Source organism: Sander vitreus, chromosome 18, assembly GCF_031162955.1.
Source record: "Sander vitreus isolate 19-12246 chromosome 18, sanVit1, whole genome shotgun sequence".
Lineage (NCBI taxonomy): Eukaryota > Metazoa > Chordata > Actinopteri > Perciformes > Percidae > Sander > Sander vitreus.
In genome coordinates this window covers 1,384,532-1,392,670 of record NC_135872.1, presented here as the reverse complement: position 1 = coordinate 1,392,670, position 8,139 = coordinate 1,384,532, and the positions used below count along the sequence as shown (strand labels likewise).

Sequence of the window (8,139 nt, the reverse complement as noted above, 5' to 3'; positions counted from 1 at the left end):
CCATAGCCCTATGTTCCCATAGACATATGTTCCCATAGCCCTATGTTCCCATAGACATATGTTCCCATAGCCCTATGTTCCCATAGACATATGTTCCCATAGCCCTATGTTCCCATAGACATATGTTCCCATAGCCCTTATGTTCCCATAGACCTATGTTCCCACTGCCCCTATGTTCCCATAGCCCTATGTTCCCATAGCCCTATGTTCCCATAGCCCTATGTTCCCAAAGCCCTATATTCCCATATACCTATGTTCCCATAGTCCTATGTTCCCATAGCCCTATGTTTCCATAGCCCTATGTTCCCAAAGCCCTATATTCCCATAGCCCTATGTTCCCATAGCCCTATGTTCCCATAGCCCTATGTTCCCATAGCCCTATGTTCCCATAGACCTATGTTCCCATAGACCTGTGTTCCCATAGCCCTATGTTCCCATAGACCTATGTTCCCATAGACCTGTGTTCCCATAGCCCTATGTTCCCATAGACCTATGTTCCCATAGCCCTATGTTTCCATAGCCCTATGTTCCCATAGACCTGTGTTCCCATAGCCCTATGTTTCCATAGCCCTATGTTCCCATAGACCTATGTTCCCATAGCCCTATGTTCCCATAGACCTATATTCCCATAGACCTATGTTCCCATAGCCCTATGTTTCCATAGCCCTATGTTCCCACAGCCCTATGTTCCCATAGACCTATGTTCCCATAGCCTAATGTTCCCATAGACCGATGTTCCCACATTTCTAAGATTGTTCTTAAAATTAGGCCCTATGTTCCCACAGGGGTAGGGGGTTAGTGTTAGGGGATAATAGGTTGGGGGTAGGGTTAGGGGGTTAGGGGATAATAGGTTGGGTTAGGGGGTTAGGGTTAGGTGGTAATAGGTTGGGTTAGGGGGTTAGGGTTAGGGTATAATAGGTTGGGTTAGGGGGTTAGGGTTAGGGGGTAATAGGTTGGGTTAGGGTTTGGGGGTTAGGGGATAATAGGTTGGGTTAGGGGGTTAGGGTTAGGGGGTAATAGGTTGGGTTAGGGTTTGGGGGTTAGGGGATAATAGGTTGGGTAAGGGGGTTAGGGTTAGGGTATAATAGGTTGGGTTAGGGGGTTAGGGGATAATAGGTTGGGTTAGGGGGTTAGGGTTAGGGGGTAATAGGTTGGGTTAGGGTTTGGGGGTAATAGGTTGGGTTAGGGGGTTATGTGATAATAGGTTGGGTTAGGGTTAGGGGGTAATAGGTTGGGTTAGGGGGTTAGGGGATAATAGGTTGGGTTAGGGGGTTAGGGGATAATAGGTTGGGTTAGGGGGTTAGGGTTAGGGGGTAATAGGTTGGGTTAGGGGGTTAGGGGATAATAGGTTGGGTTAGGGGGTTAGGGTTAGGGGGTAATAGGTTGGGTTAGGGGGTAATAGGTTGGGTTAGGGGGTAATAGCTTGGGTTAGGGGGTAATAGGTTGGGTGTAATTGGCTACCAAATTGGGAGAAAGGGGGAGAATATCTGATACAAATGTATGAAAAAGGAAATGTGGGAACACAGGGTCTAATTTTGGAAAAAGATCTTAGAAATGTGGGAACATAGGGCTGTGGGAACATAGGCACGCTCCCCTCTTTGGTGCTGTTTTTGATGCTTCTGGACTCAAATCTTAGCCCAAACTGGACATTTAACCCCAACAGTTTTTCAGTAGATGGACAACTGGACATTTAACCTTTGTGTTGTCTTCCTGTCGACCATTAACTTGTTGTCCTTCCAGGTCAAAATTCAAAATTAACGTTTTTTTTGGTGCTTTTCCTGACATTTTTGTTGCTATTTTTGATGATTTTGTCACTTTTTCCAACGCTTTCTTTTATTCATGGTCAATAAACCTCATTTAAATGACATTGTACCTAATGTTTGAGTTAATAAAAAGCAGAAATTATGAATTATTTTGACTAATAGTTAAGATCAGAGGATGTTGAATGAATCACATACTGGTTTATATCAAAGTTTAGTTTCAGGATACTGTTTTAAAACCATTTTAAACTAAATTTCAAATGCTATGAATTGAATAAAACACCCAAAATTCAATGGAAATAATCATTGATTTTACCTGTGAAGAAGGTTGTATGGCTTCCATACAACATGCATGCATCCACGTTATTTTTTGGGCCATTTAGTTGTAAGAAACCCATATTTCTGATATAAAAAACTTGGGAAAATGGGTCAAATCTGACCCTAGTACAACACAACGGTTAAAACACTTTCTGAAAATGGATGTCACACCATCTCCCATCCCAAAGCCGGAGCACTTGAATGTTTTATTAAAGGTACAACGGCTTAGTTTGAGCAATATTGTATAAACTCCAGGTTTGAGTCTGTAACAGTATTCATCTTCTGGTCATACATTTAGATTTCTTTTTGTTTTCTCTGCGCTGTATGTGTGGCTGACGCTCTAAAAACATTTTAGATTTCCAAGGGGTGTTGTCAACCTGTTATCATTCACCTGCCAACCCTAACCCTAACCCAAACCTTTATTTAACCAGGATAAAAAACTCAAACTAAAAAAAAGAGTACAGCAAACAGTGATGAGTATGAGATCTTGAGTTTGTGATGAAGCTTAAGGCTCCATGAAACACCGTGTCCAACGCATGAAGACACTGGGAGGCTGAATACATATATAACATGTCACCATAGTCCAAAACAGACAAGAAAGTTGCATTTACAAGCTGTTTTTTTGCTTCAAAGGATAAAAAGGACTTAAAAAACCTAACTTCAACTTCAGTTTTTTAACCAAACCTTGGACATGCAATGTGAAAGACAGTGATTGATCATGACTTCACGTCAACATACACGCCCACTTTCTTAAGCCAAGTGGCGTGTTATCTGTACGCATTTTGAGCTATCCGCATGTATGTCTACGCTGTATACAGCGGACGTAAACAAACACGCCGCTTGGCGTGTTATCGCGAGAAGAAAGCGACGGTTGAGTTTAGGAAACGTGACACGCGGGACACGAAGGAAACGTCACACGCGGGACCTGATCCCCGGTCTCCTGGGTGAACGTCCTGTGTTTGACCCATCCTCCCCCCCAACCAACCTCCCTACGCTGATTTTCGCCCTTTCATACTACTCGCTACGGCGTCAATTCACACGCAATTGCAAGGTAATGTAAGTCAATGGAGGCCAAACGGAGCTGATAAACACCCTAAAAAGCGACTATGCGTCTTGATAACACGCCAATAATGGCGTACGAATCAGCGTGTCATACATACGCCACTTCATGACATCACTCTGCACCTGCAGTTGCTGATTTAACTCTTAAAACTCCACATACAAGCAGCTGAGGAGACTCTGGATTCATGTTTCAGATGAAGAGTCATCACTGAGTTTTTATCTATTAAAAAAATAAAACATGTCTGATCTGAAACTTTCACTGGGCTCCTGATTTTATTTTTTTGAGTTAAACACAATGTATTTTTTTTAGAAGTTTTAGCAGTTGAGGCCTCTAATAGGAGACTAAATAATGCAACCCACTGAACTGGTACCAGATCGCTGTACTCCCAGTTACAGATTTTGACATCTTACACACATAAACAACAATGGCGCCCCCTGTTGATGTTGTACAGACGCCGCTGATTAACAGTGAGAAATAGACATAAATAGGCAACGTAAAGTAATCAAAACGATTGTGTACTACTACAGGTTATGTTAATTAAATGAAGCCCAAAATATGTCGCAGACTAGAAATTACTAGTATCAGCTAGCGCTAGCACACGTCAATGTTAGGTAGCCGCTAGCTAACGTCAACGTTAGGTAGCTGCTAGCTAACATTAACGTTAGGTAGCTGCTAGCTAACGTCAACGTTAGGTAGCCGCTAGCTAACGTCAACATTAGGTAGCCGCTAGCTACCTGAACCCTGCCAACTGCACAATGTTTAGCTAGCCAGCTTTGACGGTGTGCCAAATGTCATTATTTTTTAATCATCGGACGCACTAATCTGCTGTACATAAACGTAACTAAACCGACTTTCACTCAATCACAGTTTATCTGGATGATGACATGCCAGAAGGCTACCAAGTCGTGAGTCGTGACTTGAAGTCGTAACTTACAGGCTAAAGATTGTGTCTGGAATGCAGCATCAGAACAGAAAATCCAGGCTTACGTGTAGATAACGAACAAGAAACCAAACAAGAGTGGAAATCTAAATAAAGACTCGAACTGCAAGCAGTTATGACGAGGTCCAAGCCTCCCCGACCACCTGCGGAGCCCGCAGAAGCGAAACCTGAAGTGCGATAGCGGCGAGGCAATCTTAAGGAAAATGATGTGCAATGAGCTGCAAGATCTGTAGTAAATTGCAATTGCAAATGACATTCATTGAGCCATAGGCCAAAACGTGTCTACCTTGATCAGAGCGCCCCCTAATTGCCGATCTTCACCCAATTTGGTACAGAGCCTCAGAGCTGCATGTCAAACAATGATCTCAAGTTTCGCGTTGATAACATTTACTTTGGCCAATATATGATAAAGTTTGTGTTTGGTAGCTAGCTACAATATTTAGTTTGTTCCTAATTTGCGCATATATTAACGTAGACACATTCTTATTATAACTTTTGGTCAGGTAGGTTTGGGGATGCTTTGTGCCACGTTAGTGCAAATTGGTCACCCAGCCTAGGAGGAGATTGAAATAGTTTATTACACTTTACTGCAATAAAAGTTGAAGCTTAAATGGGCGTGTCCTATATCAGGAGATTCAGCTGAATTCAGGGAATGCGTGGATATTATGTTTTAGATTTGAGATGTACAGTTTGGGAGACATGGCAGATCATGCTTTTATGACGCTTATATTGTTCACTGTCAAACTAATCTTTGTGGACACGTGGGGACTGTAGTAAATGATGACTGTATAACCCGGCATTCACATCGCCTGCGTCAGCAGTGCAGCGAAAATGCAAGTCTGTCCATTCATTTTTCAATTGCGGATAGTGTGTTTAAGCTGCGAAAGTGGGGGCTGGAGGGAGGTGTAGGTCTATTTATGAATCCTACTATGGCCATGCCCTACGAAGCAGCTCGATTGGTTGGGGTTAGGCATTGACCTTGAGTGGTTAAGGTTAAGATAGTCCACTGGTCAGGGGAGAGGCCCTGAACAAATGGGGTTACCTTGCGTCCGGGAGTTTGTGAAACAGCTGACAGTTTTCCTCAGTCCCTCCGTCTCTTCTCTTTCTCCGGGAAATGAAACTGCCTTCAAGTGCAAAAAAACAGACCTCACATCCGTTTCAATGACATTCCCCCTGGCTGCACAACCCATGAACATCCTGATGAAAATGAAAGTAAATGTATGTGGTTTCTGGACTCTATGTGGGGGAGGACATTACGCTCACTTTGTTCCAGTACAACAACGCAGGTATGAACTTTCCATTACCCTCAAATGTCATAAAATTGTCAGTATTGTGCTTATTTCAGATCCTACTTAGGCGATATTAACCCTTGTGTTATACATATATATATAAAAAACACTTTGTGCAGCAGTGACGCAAATACTGCAAATAAACTGAAAGCCTACATTCGCTTTGGAGCTTGACCAACATCTTGTTTGGTAAATGAAGCTACAACAGGAAACTGTAAATGAGCAGCTGCAGTATTCTGCTCTTGTGGTTAAGTTTAGTGAACTAAGAATTAATATAGTTATTTTTCAGTAACAGTAATAACTAAATGCTTTTAACCCACAGCCTAACTGCACCTATGCAATCTTGTTGACATTATAGCTACTTTTTGAGTTAAAAAAGCAGTAATTATGAATTATTTTGACTAGTTCAGAGGATGTTGAGTGGATCACAGACTGGTATCGGTCAGTTTGGTCAGGATATCCTGTTTTGAAATATTTTTTCAAATGCTATAAAACTGTATTAAACACTGAAAACTCAAGTAGTCATTTGTTTTTCCTGGGAAGAACGTTGTGTTTCCATACGTCCAACGTACATCCATGTTATTTTTTAGGCAATTTGGCGTAATATTCCAGATATAAAAAATGTTGTCCTCTAAAACATGTCAGTTTTTTCAGTTTCGGGCCTATTTCAGATCCTAATCAGGCGATATTAAAGATCTTCTGACTCCTAATGAGCCTGTGCACCCTCTTAGATCAGCTGACTGTGGCCTGCTGGGCGTTCCCAGAGCCTGACTGGTGACTAAGAACTAAGACGTAATCTGGCTTTTGCAGTCCGGACCCCCCAAAACCCTGGAATAACCTTCCTGCAGAAACTAGGTCAGCCACATCTATCGTTGCTTTTAATAGTCTTAGAACGGCTTTCTATCTTTGTGTGAATCTTGTTTGATCATTGTAAGAACTGACGCAAACATGACCAATTAAAAGAAGCATTGAAAGCATTGTCATTTTAAAACTGTGTATCATTATGTTTTGTATATTTACATGTATTTGTGTTTGATGAACATCACTTATACATTCAAATATAGCTCTGGGTTTTATTGTATATTTAACAGTTTTATTTTCTAGGAATGGGTGGAAAACACTCCAAATCTAAAGAATCTCCATGTAAGATTGTTAATGAATAACATATTTATTATTTGGAAAACTACATTGTTGCATGATGAATATATTTTTTTTCATAATCTTTTATTTCATCTGAACATGTGTCGTGCATTTGTCAGTTTTCAGCAAACCATGGAGGGAAATAAACTGGAGGTGAGTGTGTCTGCAACATCAGTGTGACCTTTTTTTAACACCATATGTCACTGCACACATTTACTTATTGTAATTAACTTGTTATGTCTGTTTCCTTGTTTCATGACATCCTGGTTAACTTCCTAGTTGTGTTACACCTTGGCATAGAAAAAATGTAAAGTCTCTATAAAAGTATAGTTTAGACTGTGTAATGTAATGTTTCCTGCCCTGAGCAGAGACAGACAGAGTGCCCTGCAGTACGTGAAGGACTACAGACCTCAGACTGACGGCCAGCAGCTCAGGATTCTCCTTCATGGTCCGGTTGGAGCTGGAAAATCCAGTTTCATCAACTCTGTCCAAAGCGTCTTACATGACCGTATGTACGCCCAGGCTTTGGTGGACAACACCTCTCACAACTGTTTCACCAAAAGGGTATGGCAAACTTTTGATTGCGTTGATAAAGAAAACATATCAAATATAATATGACATCTAAAATATTTTCAAACCCTAATTAAACTTATATTTGTGTTACTTTGACTATTATATACACACGAGCTGCAGAGGTTTCCCCCCCCGCTGTATCGTGCACAGCTCTCCCTTGTGTTGGGGAGGGGCTTAGAAGACCCTTTTGGGCTGTAGTCAGTCCTGGATCTTCACAATCATACCTACGACATCTTTAAACTTACATGCAGATTTAGGTGGCGTCACTGCCGATCTGCGCATAAATATAGGCTATTAAGGTTTTGGTTATTAGATTCAACTGTATTGTCATTGCACATGTCACAAGTACAGAGCAACGAAATGTAGTTGGTGTCTAACCAGAAGTGCTTAAAGCTCCATTGTGTAATGTTTTGAGTTGATTCTTAGCAAAAACGCCTTCGTTCTTTCACAAATATGTGCTCAATCGTGTGTAATTACGTCCACCAACTAATCAAAGTATTCTGGTAAGAGCAGAATCTGCCATTCACAATCATTCATTCATTTATTCTGCCATGTAGCGCCTCCATCTCTAAAATACATTAGCCAAAGAGGGACATTCCTCCGCCTTTCGCGCTTTTACACTCAGTGGCACCGTGACGAATGCCAGGGGGAGATTACTCCATCTTCTGGCAGATTTGAAAGCCTGTTGAAGATGGAGGATCACGCTGATACTTCACTAACATTAGCTTGCATTTGTTTGGGAACCTGATAGCTGATGTTAGCAATGAAATGGTACCAAAATAACGAAAACGTAAAACTATCACGGACGAAGTTGTACTTCTTTGAATAATACGGCCACCATAGGAGTTAAAACGCGATCAGAATGGGAAAGGCTAGAAAGTCATATTCAGTTGGTTGTCATATACCATTTCACCACTAGATAGATCACTAGCAGTGATTAAATAGCATATTAAATAACATATGCTACAGTATATACATAGAGGAAGGTATGAATGATATAAGTATATAGATATGTGTCTGTATGTGTGTCTATTATTACAGGTAAGTACAGGCTAT

At 41.2% G+C, this 8,139-nt stretch overlaps 1 long non-coding RNA gene across 1 annotated transcript; it reads left to right on the top strand.

Annotated features, from left to right (window-relative positions):
* The first annotated feature begins 5,213 nt into the window (after positions 1-5,213).
* LOC144533797 (uncharacterized) lies at positions 5,214-7,069 on the top strand. Its single transcript, XR_013503468.1, has 5 exons — positions 5,214-5,367; positions 6,102-6,225; positions 6,475-6,513; positions 6,630-6,663; positions 6,879-7,069. It is a non-coding gene; the product is annotated as an uncharacterized LOC144533797 (long non-coding RNA).
* Positions 7,070-8,139: the final 1,070 nt, after the last annotated feature.